The sequence below is a fragment of the Lonchura striata genome, chromosome Z, assembly GCF_046129695.1.
Source record: "Lonchura striata isolate bLonStr1 chromosome Z, bLonStr1.mat, whole genome shotgun sequence".
In the NCBI taxonomy this organism is placed as follows: domain Eukaryota; kingdom Metazoa; phylum Chordata; class Aves; order Passeriformes; family Estrildidae; genus Lonchura; species Lonchura striata.
The window spans coordinates 18148045-18168215 of NC_134642.1; the positions used below are offsets into that span (position 1 = coordinate 18148045).

General features: G+C 39.1%; 1 long non-coding RNA gene across 1 annotated transcript; it reads right to left on the reverse strand.

The window, feature by feature from the left end:
- Positions 1-11110: 11110 nt before the first annotated feature.
- Positions 11111-12302, reverse strand: LOC144248307 (uncharacterized). Its single transcript, XR_013341685.1, has 2 exons — positions 12171-12302; positions 11111-11513 (listed from the first exon to the last, which is right to left on the reverse strand). It is a non-coding gene; the product is annotated as an uncharacterized LOC144248307 (long non-coding RNA).
- Positions 12303-20171: the final 7869 nt, after the last annotated feature.

The window sequence follows — 20171 nt, forward strand, 5'->3', positions numbered from 1 at the left end:
TTTACATTTGTGTGTAAGATTGACCAGGTTAAATTTATTTTCATAAGGAGCAACAGTCCACATTCCCTCTTGAAACAGTAGAGCTGGTTTTTGATACCAGCACTTTTTAGATTGGTCTCAGTTTTGCATTTGGTATTACATTAGAGAAGGAATATTATTCGATAACCACTCGATATAGAATAATATGAGAAGGAATCTGAGTGGTACTGTTGCTTAAGCTAATTTATTTTTTGTTAAAATAAATAGGACTGAAGGTGAGACACTGTGATGAATCAAAATATTTCACAGGTAAAATTGTGAAGTACTAGCAGCTTGAAAGAACAACAGAATGGTAGAATCACGGAAGACCCTGACCTGGAAGGGACCCACGAGGATCATTGAGTCTAACTTATGACCAAAATGATGAATCATATATCTGAAAGAACTGTTCAAACTTTCTTTGAACACTTAACAGGCTGGACACCATAAGCATTTCTCTGCTGAGTCTGTTTCAGTGCTTGACCAGACTCTCAAAGAATGTTTTTTTCCAATATCTGTTCTAAGTTTTTCCTTGACATAGCTTTAATTTATTCCCTAATGTCCCAGAACTAGACACCAGAAAAAAAGAGATTTGCACCTCTCTCATGCTTTCTCTCATGGTGGATGTTGTGGACAACAATGATGTCATCCTTATGCCTCTGCTAATCTAAGATGGGCAAATTTAGTACCCTCAGCTGCTGCTCCTAAGTCAAACCCTCTAGATCTTTCACCATCTTTGTTGACATACTTTGGACACATTCTCATATTTCTCTATCTGCTTCTGCTGTTGAGCCCAAAACTGCAAACAGAGGCCTCACCAATACTGAATATAATAAGACAATGACTCCTCTTGATGGTTAATGCATGCTGCTAGGATGTGGTTGGCCTTTTTGGCTGCCAGGACATACTGTTGACTCACACTGAGCTTGGTATCATCCAAAACTCCCAGAAGCCTTTCTGCAGAGCCGTATTCCAGCCTCTCATCCCTCAATCTATATGACATCCAGGATTACATCATTCCAGATGCAAAATCCAGGATTACACCATTCCAGATGCAAAGTCTGACATTTTATCCTTGTTAGACTTCATACCAGTGGTGATTTCCCAGTGTTTCAATCTCTAAAGGTCTCTTCAAGATGTCCCTGCTGTGAAGGTAATAAATGCCTCCCCCTAATTCAATATTGTTGGCAAACTTACTGAGCATTCAGTGCCTGTGTCCAGGGCAATGATGAAAACAGTGCAGGTAACTGATCCTAAGATTGAGCCCTGAGGAATATTTTAGTGTCTAGTAGCCAGTCAGATGTTGCCCCACTTAGTACAATTGTCTGAGCCTGACCCTTTAGCTGACCAAGATTATGAAATACTTGGGTTGAAAAGGATCACTGAAGTTCATCTAGCCTTGTCTCTCTTCAATTTAAGGCATGTTCAGATTGCTCAGGATCCTGTACTGTCAAAAATGTCTAAGGAGATATTCACAGAACACCCCTTCCCTTCCCTTCCCTTCCCTTCCCTTCCCTTCCCTTCCCTTCCCTTCCCTTCCCTTCCCTTCCCTTCCCTTCCCTTCCCTTCCCTTCCCTTCCCTTCCCTTCCCTTCCCTTCCCTTCCCTTCCCTTCCCTTCCCTTCCCTTCCCTTCCCTTCCCTTCCCTTCCCTTCCCTTCCCTTCCCTTCCCTTCCCTTCCCTTCCCTTCCCTTCCCTTCCCTTCCCTTCCCTTCCCTTCCCTTCCCTTCCCTTCCCTTCCCTTCCCTTCCCTTCCCTTCCCTTCCCTTCCCTTCCCTTCCTCCTCACTTTGACCATAATAGATTTGTTCTTACCCCAAATGCACAGGGAATGTGTACTCAAACTTTTTCAAGTGAGGTTTAAGTGCACTCTATAAATGGTTTTATCAGTATTCTCTTTCTTTCCTCCACAAGTCTTTGCATCTCAAATGCACTACGTCTTTTATTGGCACAATGGTGTTCCTCTGTTTCATTACCATAAAGGACTTGCTGATAGATGACTCCTGATGGACCACAAATTGAAGACTACTGGGAAATCTTGTGTTGATGCAGCCAAGATGTCTAATCTGAGATGTAATGGATTGCTTTTCCACTGTATTGAGCAGCAGGAAAATTAACTGAGCTTCACTGGTATGGCACTTTGGTTTGGATTACTTTTTTTTTTTTTTATTTTTTAAAGCAAAACCATCCAACTCATGGTAAATATTCAGCTTTCTTTTAAAATGGTTTTGTGTATCATATATGAAGAAATTGCACTTCTCCGCCTTTTTACTCAAGTAATTTTTCAGGAAACTCGCCCCCTAGTTTCCAATGTAAGCGTAAAGCCTATAAAATCAATTTATTTTCCCTGCAAGATCTGTCACTTTTTTGTAACTGCTAAAAGTGTATTTAAACAATTTTCTAAATTGTTAAACAATGTTTAGTAGCATACACATTCTTCTTGGCAAAATTATTTCACAAAGTCCAGCATCTGCCTAATCCCAAACACCTGTAGTATTTTCTAGTTCTACAGCCAACTATTTTAAGGTAGGTTAAACCCAGCAGCATAGGAGACAGTCTAGACCTTATTAGAATTTCTATAATATTTGAAAAGTATTCAGATGCTTTGATGAAGTAAAAAGAAGCAAAATTTGTTACAATATATCTTCTATAATGTGTATCTATACACACAGTAACTCTGAAATTAACAAAGGGAACACCTTGCCATATTTCTAAGCATTGAAAGAGATTTTGTGTACTTAGTGTATTGAGTTTTTTCTTAAATCCGGCTGATTTCCAGGACCAGAATTTAATACCTGTTCTTCAAAATGTATACAATCATGAGCAAGACTCTGTGGCCTGCTAAACCAGAAACATTAGGTGTGCATGCTTGCATTACATAAAAGAACAGAATGTTTAAGAATCTCTCTCCTGAGCAAATAAGATGACTTCAAGAGTTCCAAAACCTAGATTTCAAATCTATTTTCAGTTAATCTCCCATTTGATCTATTTATGCTATTATCTGTTGACTAATTTCAATGATATTATAGGGTCATTTGTGTAGGTACTTGTTAAAGGATATATGATTAATGAAATTCTCACCACCACCTTCAAACCACTGGCAGCAGTAGAAAGATTATTTAAACCAAAGTAGTGTTCTGAGTGAAGAACACAATAGGATTGTAAACTCAGAGAAACCCTCAGGGAAAGGGACTCTGTTTATTATATTTATAGTGGGCCCAGTTCCGAGGCACAGGAGAAGAAACACAAACATTCACTGCCACAATGATTAGAAAAGGTCTTTTTCTGCAAATGTTAAGAACAGGCAGTAGTAGGTTTACAGGTCTCTTACACTGCTAATGAATGGAAAAGCAAATGGCTACAAAAATCTGATAAAACCTTCTTGATGTCTGAAGATTTTGAAGGATTATTTTAGCAATTTATGTCTGAAGCTCAGTTAAATTCTGAAGAGGAAAAATTGAAAGAACAGGTGAATTCTGGAATTTCAGCCTAGGGTTGTAGGCTTGCTTTGTAAAAGGAATCATCTGTAGTTATGACACAAGTAGTTGTCAAAACCAGTCCCAAATATAAAGTTTTGTTACACTGGGACCAGCACCTTCTCTATCAGCCTGTTGCTGTTGCTTTCTCAGCTCTGGAGTACAGGAAAAAAAATGAAGAAAAAGAGAGAAGCTAGGGTGTTTAAATGACAGTTCCTGGAGAATTCTATGGAAACAGCAAAGATGAACAACATGGACAGATAGTTAGCTCATGCATCTTAATCTCAGGATGTTTTGGATATGTGCTTTCCACAATACTACCTGGGCTGAATTGGGGGTTGGATTAACTGTATGTGTCTCCCACAGAGAGAAAACCTTCTGCTTGTATTCAAGAGTGTCTCAACAAGCCATATCTGAGAAACAGTAATTCTGTGTCTGAGAAAAATTGTACTAATGACAGCATTCTGTAAATGTAGTGTAATTTAATAAAGCCGTTTTTGTAAGAGAATGTTGCCTCAAGTTTCGTGATATGCATATTATTTTGAATGCCAGGATTTGCATGAAATGAATTGGGTCAGTTCTAATTATGCCCTTACTTATATTGCATCTTTCAAATATTTCTCAGATAAAGAAATATGGTCTAAAAGGGCTGTAAAATGCATAGTAAAAGAAAAAAGCCAAAACCATTTTGGAAACACAGTTATTTCCATGGGCCAAATTCCAACTTTACTCACAACTGTGGCCAATACCACTGAAGTTAATGGAGTTGAAAAGGGTGTAAGTTAACTCAGACTTGGCCTTACATGTTTCCAGATTTGTCCCTTGTGGTTTACAATAGAAGGAAATTATTTGATTTTTTAAAAAACAAACTCTGACAGTTTGAGGTGGAAGCGAATGTCTCTTTTTCTGCCAAAAATAATATAATTTGGGGTGGAAAAATATATTTTACAGTCTATGATGAAACTAAGTTCTCACTGGATGTCATACTGAAATGGAATTTTATTCTCCAGATTGCTATACAGTTAGCATAATGATGTATAATGGCACATTTTCCCCCCTGTTATGTATTTCCCTGCACTCTGGCTGTTACATAAATACCAAGTTTATTGTCTTACAATATGAAAACCAGTGTAGATTAATTGTCTTACAATCACTGTTAGCCATTCAGAGAGAGGGATTGGTGTAATTGCTTCACAGTCTCATTGACTATACTGTGACTATTCAAATGTCCATAGTAAAGTTGTTAGTGTAGCTCTTGACCTAAATGTGTGAAATATGCTAGATAGATAGACACCCCTCTGAAATCAGTGGAAACTACTATGAAGCTCAGCACCTTTAAAAGCCTTGGCATCTGGCCTGTCTGGTTCTTATGCTTGAAGTGAAAGTGACAGAAATGTTTGCCAGCAACACACTTACATCTGGGTTCTGCTTTTCTCTTTTTTGGTGGAAATACAAAAAATTTTGGACAAACAATAAAGTCATGGGTGATAAGTAGAAGCTGAGATGCAGGATGAAATAATGGATTTAAGTCATCTAGTTTTAAGTGTATATAGCAAAAGAAGGCTATATATTCCCATATTACTATTATTCAATTGGTCTTTCCATTCATTTATATATAGGCAAAACTTCTGTTCCCAGAACAAGCAGCATGCATAAGTATAGACATTTACCCTTTTTAATCACTCTTTTGGCAGGAGGGATACTATCTGGCATTTTATGGAAACTTTTGTGGTTTAAAACCTCAGCTTAGGGCAGGAGGATGGAGGAAGGGAGGGTTGGGAAGCAAGGGAATAAAGCAGTGATGACAGAAGTTAAAATAAAAAGCCAGATAATGGCCCTCAGGAGAAAAGTTTTTAAAACCTTCTATTCTCTTTGTGCAATTTAGCAGGCTCTTTTGTTTGCACATTCGTATACTTTTTGTATTAAGTTTTTAACAGCCATATCCTTCTCTGAAAAGACTACTTTCTCTAGATCTTATGTTGCATCGCGGCTGCTCCTCACACGCGATACCCTGAGCAGTGGCATGCCGGGCAGCGAGGGAAGAGAACAGGCGGCCTCTCTCCCTGTGAGCTCTGTTTTCCCAGTTGTTGGCACGGGGACAGATGGAGGTGACATGGGGCTTGGCGCGTAACAAGATGGATTTATTCAGTGAGCCCCACACCTCTCCAGAAAGGGTGAACAAAGGTTTTATACCAGAACTCAAGAGGCGGGTATAGGAACAGCAACCAATGAGGGTAGAGTTGGGGAGGAGTTTAAGGTGGGACTAAAATATCATAAACCTATCAGGGGAAACAGGGGAGTGGAATAACACAAAATAACCAATAGGGTGTTGAGTATCACTAAATGGACAGGGAATGCTTCTGGAAGCAGGGGAGGGGGCTAGAAAGAGTGACAGGGAATGTGGGCGAGGAAGGGGAGGATTGACAACTTGCAGAGGAGGGAGTTAGGGAAGAGGGAAAGGAGCAGACACTGGACAAACGTTAATAAAAAGAAAAACCACACCACAACAATCTTAGCCTCCAAATTAATCAAGTCTGTGGTCTATTACTACTTTAAAAACAGAATGATCTCTATAGTTATAATTTTAAAAATGTATTAAAAACTGGAGATGACTGATAATCATTTCATTGTCAATTCAACTCTTCAGAAGTTTTGCAAGAGATGCTAAATTAATTGTATATTTCTAAGGAATTACCATTATGCATGGTGTTTATGAGTAATATAACACACGCATAATGTGTGTTTGAAGATATTATATTGCTTTTTCAAGACTTGTAGCACCATTTGGTTCTTAAGAAATCACAGAATTCTAAAATAGTCTGGTTTGGAAAGGATCTAAAAAATCATCTAGATCCAGACCCCTTGCAGGGGTCTTGAAAAGGACACCTTTCACAGCAAAAGTTGTTCTGAGTCCCATTCAAACCCAACCTTGAATATTTCCAGGGATGGGGCATCTGGAACTCCTCTGGGCAACGTCTTCCTCTTCTTCACCTATCTTGCAGGGAAGAATTTCTTCCTAATATCTATACTCAACCGACAGTTTTTCAAACTTTGAGTTCAAAGCCTTCAAAATCACCTTCCACCTTCCTGTCATTACATGCCCTCGTAAAAAAGTCCGTTTTTGGCTTCCTTGAAGGCTCTTTTCAGGTACGGGAAGGCTGCCATTAGGTCACCTGAAAGACTTCTATTGTCCAGACTGAACAATTCCATTTCTCTCATCTTTCTTTACAGGAGAGGTGCTACTGCCTTCTAATAGTCTCGGTGACCCTTGGATTCACTTCAACAGTTTCCATGTCTTTCCCATGCTGGGACCCCAGAGCTGATGCAGCACTGCAGGTGGGGTCTCAGCAGAGCAGAGCAGAGGGGCAGAATCCCCTCCCTGGCCCTGCTGCCCACCCTGCTCTGGATGCAGCCCAGGACACGTGTGGCTCTCTGGGCTGTGAGTGCCCATGGCTGGGTCAGGTCCTCCCTGTCAGCCACCTGCACCTCTAAGTCTGCTCAGCAGGGCTGCTCTGACCTGTTCATTCCCAGCCTGTGCTGGCACTGGGGATTGTCCTGTTTCAGGTGTGGCACCTTCCACTTGTTCTGATTAAACCTCATGAGATTTCCACAGACCAACTACTCAAGCTTGCCCAGGTCCTTCTGGAAGCCATTCCATCCTTTATGTGTGTCAGCTGCACCACTCAGCTTGGTGTCAGCTGCAAAGCTGGTGGCAGTGTGCTCTATTCCCCTTCCATGTCATTAATGAAGTCATTAAATAACACTGGTCCGAGTATGCACCCTTGAGGGACACCACTTGTCCCTGATGTCCATTGGGACTCTGAGCCATTGACCACTACCCTCTGGATGCCACTGTCAAAACAATTTCTTATCCATCTAACAGTCCAATTGAATCCATCTCTCTCCACTTTTATTGAGAAGGATTTTGTGGGGGCCTGTGTCAAAGGCTTTACAAATGTCCAGATAAATGACATCTGTAACCCTTCCCTTGTCCACTGATGAAGTCACCCCATCATAGAATCACTTGATTGGTCAAGCAGGACTTGATGGAGCCATGCTAGCTGTCTTCCAGATGCCTTAATATAGCTTCTAAGAGGATTTATTTCCAGTAGTTCTCAGGGTCCTCATTTCTAAAGACAGGAACAAATTTTCCTTATTTTCAGTCACCTGAGATTTTACTTGACTGCCAGGACTTTTCAAATACCATGGAGAGTGAAAAAGGCTCTTCTCCCCTACTCCCCATCCTGCCATCCAGAGGTGTAGAAACAGGTGGTGCCGTTGAACATTTAGACAAAAAATTGTTGAATACTTCTGCTTTCTCCTCGTCTGCTGCTTCCAGTTTTCCATCCTTGTTTATCAGAGTTGGTCACATTCTTTGACTTTCTTTTCCTGGTTAACATGCCTGTAAAAACCCATCGAGTCCTTTGACAGGTTCTGTTGCAGCGTCATCTTGGACTTCTTCATCATAACCCTACAAAACTGTACTTCATCTCTATATTTCTCTCAGGTTATCTGTATTTATTTCTGTTATATGTGCATTTATTTCTTTCCCTTTAGTTGGACCAGCAGTTTCCTAATAAGCCATACTGGCCTCTTGCCTTTTTTTCCCTGAGTTCTTACTCCTGGGGATTGCCAGGTTTTAAGCTCAGTGGAACACTTCCCTACGTATCTGCCACCTCTGCTGCACTTCCTTGTCTCTGAAGGAAGTCGCCCAGTGAATCCTGTTGACTGCCTCCCTGAAGGGCCGGAAGTTTGCTTTCCTGAGATTCAGGGGCATAACTTTTTTCCTTACCTGACTTATATCTCCCAGACTGGCAAATTCCACCAATGTATGATCACTGCATCCCAATGTATGATCACTGCCACTCAGGCTTCCCTCAGGTTTGATGTTCAAGATTAGCTTGCCTACATGCCCATCAGATCCAGAATTGCATCCCCTGTGGTAGGGCTGCCATCTATGGCCTTCCTCAAGAAATTATCCTTCATGGATTTCCTGAGTCCTTTAGACTGCCTGCAGCTTGTTGTACTATTTTTTTCATCAGGTATCAGAGTGGACAAGAACCTGTGAGTGTGATGCATCCTGTAGCTGGAGCAAAAAGTCTTTGTGCATATAGTCCACTTCATTGGCAGTAGACACTACAAGGATCCCTTTGTTTCTTTTGTCTCTGATTCTTACCTACAGACTTTTGACCTGCCCATGGTTCTGCAGATGCAGCCCTTCACACTTTATCCATCTCTTGATGTAGAGGTCAGGCTCTCCATTCTTCCTCTACAGTTTCTTCTGAATATCCAGCAGCCATTGTTAGCTGTCATTGGTAGTTTCTCCCCCAAGTTTCAGTATGGGCAAAAGGTCATAACTTTCTAGCAGCAGAGTGGCTTCCATCTCCTCCTATTTGTTGCCCATGCTGTGTGTATTTTTGCACTTCAAGTGGGCTGATGAATATGTTGCCTTCCCAGAGGGAACACCCTTTAAATACTTTGATTTTTTTTCCTGTTTTTTTTTCCCTGTTAACCTATTTTTCCCTGTTACTGATTTCTGTTACCTCAGAAGTCCCTAGCTCATCTCTCTAAGACAAGAAGTGTGGCCCAGTATGGCTAGCACAGTTCAGAGCCACTGGCAGTGGGCCCTTGCTATCACCCTCTCCCTCTAACCTTGGCCTGTCATACCACAGCTTGCCAATGCGATGGGTCTCTCTGTCCTGTCACATCCAGTTTAAAGCTCTGTCAATGAGCCCTGCTACTTCCATTCAGTGTAAACTGCACTGCAGTATTTTCAATCTTGTGAGCCAAATTGTTCTTAAACAGATGGATCTAATTGTGATTTACGAGTGCTTGTCTCAGGAAACAGAATTTGGCTATGAATTTGATGCATGTGTGGGAGTGGGTGTGCAAGTTTGCCTGGGTATATGTGCAGATATTATTGACGTAAAATCCTCCAGGGCTCACTGGGCAAAGAGAGAGAAAAAGGTTGGTTTGTTGTTCTGTTGCTTGGATTTTAGCCTGTCCATCAGAAAGAAGTTAGAAGACAATACTGAATCAGTTCATTATAGTTCTTTGTATTGTGTATTTGTATTTTAGATAATGGCAAATGCTATTGCCATCCTAGTCAAGAGACAATATCAGTTCTTTTGCTTTTTATAAAATTCTAAAAAGAAATTGGTATTTTTCCCCTGTGCCAACAGGACTGAAAATAGTGCCATCCTTGAAAAAAATAAGAAAATTTATGTCCTTTCTTGTTAGGTGGAACCTCACTGGCTAACATACAACACTAAGACTGCCAAAATGCTTTCTGAATCATTGATCTGTTTAATTTAAACAAGAAAATACATTTATAGGGTAGTGCATACTGAACTATGAGCATATGCATTCTTCTTGAATTCAGTCTGAACATTTTGTGAAAACCTGGGAGTTCCAGATAGGAATTGAATGTGTAGGTAGATTATACGATTTTTCTGCAAGAAGGCTATCTTCTATCTTTACAAAGCTTTGAAAATTTTCCACAAACTTCCCAATCAAAATATCTGAGTAATATTGGTGTTCATAAAAACTACTGCCTCATCACAGCTGATAGACCTTATGCCCTATGTCAATGCTAGTGCTTACCATCACCTAGTTACCATTTTCATGGCTGAATCCAGACTTCTCATGATCTACTTTGATCAGAATCATAAACCTAACAACTCTAGCAATTGCTGTCAATGATTTTCTAACACCCTGAAATGAAATAGACTGTTTTTAAATAACATTTCTAATAATTGCATTAATGTAACTGTCAAGCACCTTGAAATTCAATACAACTTCAGTTTGATCTGATAATCTGAACAAGGTACTGGTTGAAATGAAATTCTGATTGGTGCTTGGCTCATATTTCCAGGATATACAATGAGCATTTTATCAGAATTATAATTTTAAAAACTCTTTAAACTTTTGTGATATCCAGGTTTATACTAAGTTCTTTCTGAAAATGTAAATGTGGTGGTTGATTCTGCTACTCCTTCGTACCTTGCAATTATCTTGAATCCTTTACCAATTATACTCAATCAGATACTGTATTGACTGCAGAAGAGATTTCAAGATCTGCCTCACAGCTATTTCTCATTATTATAATCAAAAGCGTATATTTTGTGATGAGCTCTGTGCTTTCACATGGAGTTTGGGAAAAAGGACTTCTCATTTGTTGACAAAATTCAGTCTCAAGGGTTTCTAGGCTTTCACAAGTTGCCTCTAAATAAATTTTGATTTTTTAATATTTAGGATGTTTATTCTAAATGATACTTAAGCATTTAATTTTGGTTATTTATTAAATGTGTGAAAAACCCTCAATGAAATGACCCAAGTTGCCTGTAGCTGATCTGAACCAGGAAAAGTTTTTACAACAGGCATGGAACATCCATATCCATATGTGAGGAGTATTTAATTGCCCCTGATTGTGGTTTATTTGTTTGTTTGTGTTTGTTTTGGTTTTTGTTTGTTTTGTTTTTATTTTAACACTATAGAATGTTATATAAGTGTCATGGTTTGACACTGGCACAATGCCAGTGCCCCCATGAAAATGTGATCTCTACCTTGAATGCTGTGAAGTAGAATCTAGAATAGAGCAAAGCAGGCCCAAGCTTAATAACAGGAAAAAAAAACTTTATTAAACTACTACTACTAAAGAAAAGAGAAAACTAAAGAAGGGAAAAAAAAAACCACACAAAGATCAAATTAAAACCTTGCAAAACATTCCTCCTCCCACCACCCAACTCCAACAAACCACAGTGAGACACAATCTGGACCCCAACCAGGTTTCCACCCTCCAAACAACCAATACTCAGTCCATCGAGGGAACAGTCTCTCTCTCCTGTGCCACAGATGTGCCCCCCAAGAAACACAGCTCCACATCCTGTGTTTCCATGTCACACATGGCACCGCCCGGAGAAAAAGTTTGCCATGGTGACCCTTCTCCTTTCCATGCACACTGCTCTCACCACAATGCATGGATGGTCACTGCCTTTAGGATTTTTCCTTTCAAGGATGCCCTGCCAAGAGGGGAGAAAACAACAGTTCAGTTTTTCATTGTTTGGGACCACAGTCCCCCCCCATTTTGCCCTGGGGCCGAGGGCTCAAGAACAGAGATCTTCTTCTCTTCTCTTTCCTTTCCAGAACAGGGGGCGCCACCACAAACCCCCTAACCTTTTCTCTGTTCACTCCAATTTTGTCTTTTTCCCAGCTGAAGCAGGTCTCTTGACTCACTGGCATCCTCCCAAAACACAGTCCCTCTTGAAGGAGAAGATTGGTTCAGGTTGTGGCTAACACGGAAAAGTCCAGCCAAAAGCCACTCCTTGTCCCCCTCCCCTCTAGAATTCCTCCTTCCAACATCCCAGGGTCCAAGGTGTCCCTCTTCCTCTCTTTCAAACCGAGGAGGGGAAAGGAAAATTCACAAAGCTTTCATTTCTCAAGGAAGGGTTAAAAGTCCGAACTCCCAGGATGGCTCGATGCCCGGACATCCAGCAACTCCCACACAACTGGGCACCTTGCAGCAGCTCCCCCCGCTCCTCCTTCCTCGCGGCTTTCTCTCTCCCTCTCGGGAGAGGAACTCTGGGGGGGGGGGGAATGGAGACATCCCAGATTTCTTCCACCCTTCCATCTGCAGGGGCCAGCCCGGTTCCAGTCCTTCCACCACCCTTGGGCCCTACCTTTCAGGCCATGGGGGCTTCCCCTCCCCCATCCAGCTCGTGGCTGGGCAGGGGAGGTTTGCACTGCACGCTGACCGGAACCAAAGAGAGCGAGTTCCCCTGGGAATTCTGCTTTCAACCCCTCTGTGTTCTCAGAGGCGTGTTCACCTTCAATTGACCTCTTCCTTCCGGAAAGAATTCTCTTTCCATGTCAAACCACGGCAATAAGTGGATTTCTTTCCTCCTGCTACCTTTATATAATATTTTAAATTGTATGTTTATGCAATTTACAAACAAGAATAGACAGTGACAGAGGAATTATTAACACTTAACTCCAGCTACATGACTTTTGATGTTTTCCTTCTTATTCTCACACAAAGATCTGCTTCTGCTCTCAAGGTACATCCTGAAGATACTGATATATCAAAGAATTGAGTATGGAAGAGAAATTCAAGAAGTTAATATTTTTCACCTGCCTAACTTTTCTGTGTGAAACCTAATATGTGCAATTTCCCAAACAGTCATTTGTCCAACCTGTTTTTAAAAATTCTTAGTACCAGAGACTTTGTGACATCCCAGGACAACTTACACTAGTAATTTGCAGTTTCTACAGATACAGGATGCTTCAGTGTGTTACTTTTAACCATACTTATATTGTATTGCATGCTTTATATAGCCCTTCTATGTCTACCTGCTTATCCTGCAGTCATGTCTAGTTCTCAACACCTTTCAAGCACGGAGTAGCAAAGTGTCAGCAGAAGCTTTCCTGAGTACACTGGAGGTGATACTTTACATAACGAACTATGTTCTTGTTAAAGCATCCCAGGGTAATATATGCTTTTCCTGAACCACTTTAACAGGAGTTACTTATATACAACAGGGCTCACTCATTATCAACTCATTGGAAGTAGTTTTCTCCATATTTTCTAAACAGTTATTGCCAGTCCTGCCTAAGTATGTGCCAGGTAGCTAACTTAATGAATCATGAAGCCTCTGCAATTCATGAAGTTACTCTTCATGAATTCATTATGAATAACTTGATGCACTGGATTTTACTTTTCCAGGCAGGTTCTCAGGAACTCCAACAAATTCTTTAGGTTCACTTTATGTTTAAATTCTATTCTCCACTATATCTGTACAGTTATCTGTGAATTTGTAGAAGGGCTATAGGGGTGGCTTCTGTGCAAAGCTGATAGAAGCTTCCCCTATGTCTGAATGCCAGACAGATCCAAGACAGTCTCATTGATGGCTAAGACCATACACATCATCAGCCTCTGGGATAATATATTGAAGTAGCAGGAAAGAGTTATTGTGCAGGAACAACTGGGTCCAGAGAAGAGAGGAGTGAGAATGTGTACAACAGCTCTGCAGATGCCAAGATCAATGAAGAGGGAAGAAGTGTACCAGGTACCAAAGGATAGTTTTCCCTGAAGCTTGTAGTGAAGACCATGGTGAGGAAGGCTGTTCCCCTGCAGCCTGTGGGCGTCCACATGGGAGCAGATCTGAAGGATGCTGTGTCCCCATGAAGAAGATCATGTAGGAGCAGACTCCTGCCGAGTGCTGTGGCCCCGTGAAGAGAGTGGCACACAATGGAGTGAGTTTTCTGGCAGGACTTGTGACCCTCTGGGTGACCCACGCTGGAACAGGCTGTTCCTGAAGGACTGCATTCCATGGGATGGACCCGTACTGGAAGTTTGGAAAGAATTGCAGCTTGTGGGGAGGTCTCATGCTGGAGAAGTTCCCGGAGGACTATCTTCCATGGGAGGGATTTCATACTGGAGCAGGTGAAAGAGAAGAAAGAAACAACAGCACAATGGTGATGAACTGACTGTAACTTCCATTCCCTTGGGCTGCTCAGGGGTGGGAGGCAGAGAATTCACAAATGATGTTGAGCCCATGAAGAAGGATGGAGTGGCGGGCAGGTGTATTAAGGTTTGCTTTCATGTCTCATAACCCTATTCTGATTTGACTGATAAGAAATTAATTTCTCTGGGTCTGTTTTGTCTGTGATCTGTCCTTGCCCTTATATCAATCAATGAGTCCTTCATTGTATTTTTCTGCCTCTGTAGAGGTAAAGTGGGAGGTGATAGAGCTTCTCTTGGGCTCCTGGTGTCCAGCTACGTCCAATCCACCACAGAAGATAAGTAAATATCTCTTTACCATTACAGTATACCTATGCCATTCATAAAATAGTAGGTACAGATCCAGGACAGGTAGCTCATACAATGTATCTTTAGTTGCCTTATTTCAGACTTCAAACCTTTCAGTCCCAACATATTCTCAATGTATTCTTTAATGGCTTTAGTGAGCAGCAAACACTTTACTAAATATGTATAATAAAATTCATTAATATTTCTTAATTATCTCATTTTTACTGGATTCTGCCAGCTCTAGTTCATGTCATAGAGGCAGCGTACATGTCCACGTACTTATTTTGAATTTCATAGGGTTAATTCATAACAATTGCACATTCCAAAGTAAGATAGTAGTTCTGCAGTTTAAAAAGCTTCAGTACAGATTCTCAGGGATGCAATATTGACATTTATTTGTGTCTCTGTCTTCCTTCTTAATTTTCCAAAGTACTGATGTATGAATAAAAACTGCATAATACTTTGAACAGCATATATTAAAAAGATTAATTCAACAGTATCTTAGTCTGTATAATGGTTTCCTATTAATTGGATTATTATAACAAATTAATTTAGTAGAAATGTCACAGATGCTTGCCATTAGTGTAAATATTAAAAGTGTACCAAAAAATGTAACATCAGATGTATTCACAGCTAGAGAAGAATAACATAACTTGCTTATGAAAAACATATGAAAGACAAAAGAAAAGATAAAAGTTCACTGCCAAAAAATACATTCTACATGTGTGAAAGTAGATAGCATATATCCAGATGTAAAGACCATGTAAGAAATTCCAGAGCCATGGGAAATTGTGTATTCATCATATACCTTGGACTTCCTAACCTGTCATCCGTTCACTAATCCAGCTTTCTTAGGATTCATTTTAACATTCTGAGTTCCTAAATATACTCAAACAGATGTAACTTCTTCAATAAAATTCCTAGAGGAATGTTGTCTTTTCTGCATCAAAATTCACTGGTGTGTACACAGATTGGACAAAATTTCATCCTGGACCAGGAATAGGTTTGAATTTCAATAGTCAAGATTTCTCATGGTTAGTGCAGGAATCTTGTGTACTTGGAAAGCTAAATATCACAGAATTTTACATATATATATATATAGACATTTTAAATTCTAAATATTCAAACAATATTTTCACTTTACTAGACTGCCTTTTTGTAAGTGGCATAACATGTACCCAGCTGAGAAAAGTAAACCTGAAACTATTTGAAGTGTTGAGAGAGATGATAGGCAGATAAATAGGCAGATAACACTGCAGTTTTCTCAGACATAAGTAATTTTCTATTTGTTTTAGTAATTAAATTACAAAAAAACTTTTTAATATGAGTTAAATAAAATTTATTAATGTCTTTGAGGTCCTTGGATTGCATGTACACTGAATTAATTATAGGTGAAATCTTTCCTGTATTTGAAAGACTGAGTTTTAGAATAAGTTTAGAAAATATGCTCTGTTTGGGTCTTCTGAAAAAGTCTTTTCTGCCAAACTAGTTACAAGGCAAACAAATATGGTAGAATTTTCTTCCAGACTCTGCAAGTGTCAGCATGGGGTATAATACTGCTCTTTCTGCACTAATATGAATATGAGAATGTATTTTATTTTACTATAATGTATTTGATTTGACTATAAAGTATAATTTTTAAGTTAATCAAAGTAACTGTCTTGTATGTCTCAGTTCTGCACTGAAATAACAAAGTAAAAATTCCTGTCACAGTTCTTCATGACTGGAACCAAGAAAGAAAAACCTACCACAAGTTTATACAGCAAAGCCATGACAAATTTCTGTTGTAGCTGAAACAAAGTCAGCCTTTGCTAGGGGTGTGTATGGTAAAAAAAAAAAAAAAAAAAAATTAGCCAGCCTGAGCATACAGATTAGGAGATATGCTGTATTTACAGCTGCTGCTTCTCTGAAGAAACATGTGACTCAAAATAGCAAGAGAATCATAATAATGATAGATATACAAATCCCATTGACTTTTTAGCTTAAATACAAATTATAGATTGTAAATAAGATTCATTGGAATTTAATATTGCAAAGAACTGCTATGGTTCTGAACAGCAAGGGGATACAGAACTCACCTTTGCTGCTCAGTGATGTTTTAGGCTGTTTTCCCACCCATTTGCTATGTCTGGTCATATGTCAATGACATTCTGTCATTTACATTAATGTCATCTGAGTTTTGTTGTCATAGCTATAGATGGATCAATGCCTAACATCACACTAAACAATGGGAAACAAATCTGAGGTTATCTGAAGTCTGCAGCACAGAAAATTTGAATTTTAGGGGATTTTTAAAATCATGCACATTTACAGGATTAAAGAAATAAATATTTTTCCTCAGTATCTTATTATTATCTTCCTTTTCCCCCAGGTAGATTTTTCTAGCTTTTAATAGTGCACTGCCAAGCAATAGTATTGGAAGCATATTTGTCTCAGAGCAGAAGTTTTACTGCTATTCCATTTGAATACTTTCCAAACACTTACTTCTTATAACATCACAGTAAGCTCCTACAAGAATGGAATGCAAGGGAATTTAACCAGCACACAGCATAAACTCCAGATTAATTAACTATTTTTATTTGGATATCTCCAAGAACACCCCCAAATGCAAACCTAGTAGTCATACAAAAGTAATACAAAAGTATCTGAAAATGCTGAGGTATTTATTTTTCTCTCAAAATATCTTAAAATATTATTTTATCAAAAATAAATTGATACTTGTCTTACAAGGTCTTGATTCTAAGACCTAAAGCTGGTGAAATGTAAATATCTTTGGTATCTTACAGGGTTATCCCACCACAGCTTCTTTCTGCTAGCAAGTTGCTGAAGAGGAGATCATCTAAGCAATGGAACCTTTATTTAATCAGATTTGGACTCCTCACTCAAGACTTTCAAATTTTTTGTTGCAAGGTTTTATGATTACAAAATATTGATAAGTGCAATTTTTATAAGTTATGGTTTTTTTGTTTTTTTTTTTTTTAATTTAAAAGGAATAACCCTTTTTTTTTACTGATAGTTTCTTGGGGATCTTCACAAATTTTCTATGCCCTGTTTTGAACCTTTTGTATATTCACAGGAACCTTGTCTGTAACATAGTGGTGACATCTGACTGGACCATTCAGGAATAGGATAAGGATTTTACTGTGCTGTTTTGAGTATAGAATTTGTATGCATGCTTATCTACTCAGTGTGAAGAACAGTTTCTGAAATCAACAGATTAAATTTTTCTGTTAGAAAACAACTAATGCAGGCCATAACAAAGATGATTAGCCCAGGTTTAAAATATACACTCCATATTGATGCTAGTAATGGTAATACAGAAATGAGTTATATTTTGTGTTCCTTGAATAGAGGAATATATGTGAGCTGAATAATGAAAGACTGTTTAAGTACATTCATTAGCACTATTTACATGGGAAAATGCTCTACAACATGGAAAAATGGAAATTAAAAGTTGATTTTTATAGTCACATGGATGAAATTAGATTATAAATTGTTCACATTAGCTGAAGTATTCTTTTACTTTCAAAATACAATAGAAAATAAGTCAAGCCACACGTATACATTTATAAATTACCTAAGTTTGTCTGAGGGATGCTTACTAACTTGTGCAAGTATGTGATTGATAAATTTGTAAGTCTAGACTGTATCTGCTGAGCATGGATTTTTACATGGTATAATTTCTTTCAAATTTCCTCAGAAGAAAAAAATTGTTGTTGTCTTCTCTTGTTCTGTCAGTTTAAGAGTTCTCTAAAGCAGATCTCTTTATTTAGCACAGTTTAATGAGATGTTGATCCAATATATTTATACTTTTAGGCATGATATTCCCACTGTTTACAGCCAAACAGGATAAAAAGATGTCACATCATCAAGCAAAATTTTTTCTTCATTATGCCACTTGTATATTTTGTTAATGTAAGAATTTTGGTGCCATTGATTTGCAGCTCATATATTAGTATTAATTCTAATGTAAACGCATGTACAATCACACCATAACCAAGTGGACTGCTGTTGTACAGACTCTGAAGTCTTTTCCAATTTCTTTCAGTTTAGAAATACATAAATAAGAGAAACAAATTGAATACATTTGTGATTAGAGATGAAAAATATGACTGTACACTGGGATTTTTTTCACTTCAATGACTTGTGGTTGTCTATTTCCCTGTGCAATATATCAGAAAATAGAGCTATCCCATGTGCTTGAGGCTTAATCTTATCCTTGGCATGAGCAGATCCCAGAGCCAAATATTTGAAAATTAACTTTCCTTTCTTCCCTTGTGTTGTATGTTGACAAGTGCATTATGATCCATTTGTATAAATGATCTTCAAATAGCTGTCAGTAAGAGCTATGTTTAAACATTGCCATGAAAATTCCTAAGCAGATCAGATTACAAGAGCAAACTGTCAAAGAAAGGAAGTTATCAAACTCTTGTGTCTTTCATGACCACAGGGAGCAGTCCTATCTGTTGGATTTCTAAAGCTGTAGTATCTCAGTTTAGAGAGAAAGAACAAGTGATGGAGAATAATGCCAGATTCCTTAGGACATAGGAAGCCAGTCCTTAAGGAAGCATGCAGCAATGCTTCAAATATAATTTACAGAAACACAGAGTCTTCTGAGTTGGAAGGGACTCACAAGGATCATTTTTAGTCCCACTCCTAAGTGAATGGCTCCTGAGGATCTTGGCATTACTAACACCATGCTCTGAGTGAGCTAATCTCATAACACTGGTGAAGACTAAAGCTGAGGTTCTGCTTCTTTGGAGGATCAATAAACTAACCATTTTGATAGAAACAGTGTAGATATTTTTCAAACTTTTAAAGAATAAGAATTCAGAGAGTTGAAATGGTGCTTGCAGTGCTTACATGCACTGTGCCAACTGGTCCTTGATCTCTCTGATACTTTGTTATTTCAAACTCGCAATCTATCTAGCCCTAGAGACACTTCTTAGATGGATTTATGTTTTAATTACTCTCCAGGTTTGCCCTTACACATTACCTTGTGTCACAGGTACAGCACTCAATCTTGACTGAATGTCTGTAGTTTGAACCTGATCCCATCTTGTCTCTTTCAGCTATGGCAAACTGACTCTGAGCCAATGCTCTATGGGCAAGAGCCAATTGCCATTTCATCAACTTTCTAAATACTGAATCATTTGCATGACTACAGGGATGCTGAAATAATCTCAGAGGATGAGAAGTCAGCAATGTGAGGTGTTTATAGATGGGCATGATGATGGTTTTTGAAAAGCTGTACATATCCGACCCTAGGACAAGCTTATGCAAAAGTCCTGTTTAGAGAAGTGATATTTTGGGCATCTGCCCAACTTTAACATTATGTGATTTTGATATATGCAGCGAAAGCAAAGCAAGGTACAGACAACTGTCATGGGGAAGGGAGTACCAAAAGTTATGGACTACAATTGCCTTTTGCAGTGGTTACGTATGACAAGGGGGGAATACTGCAGAATATTAACAGCTTTACATTTCTGCAACAAGTGAAATACTTGAAAAAAGCTAAAAATTAATTAAGCAACGACTGGTTCACTTTAGTAATGCAGAAAGTCAAAGAGAGTGGACTGGGATGGTGTGCAATGTGGCCTGTGATGGCACATAGGGACATCTAAATAAGAAGAAAAAAATTAGGGAAGACAGTGTTGCCTCAGTCCACAGATTGCCACAAATCTGTGGATGTCTGCACCATTCAGAAGGCTGAAGAGTGAGGAAGTTGGTCTGTCAGACTGGGCTTGGAGTATCCTGCAATTGGAGTCCTGCAATTGAAATCCCTACTGCTGCTTGTAGCTAGCTGTGGAAAGGCTTTGCAGAGTACAGAATGATGCAAGAAGAAGGAAGGAGAGCCAGTAGATCAATACCT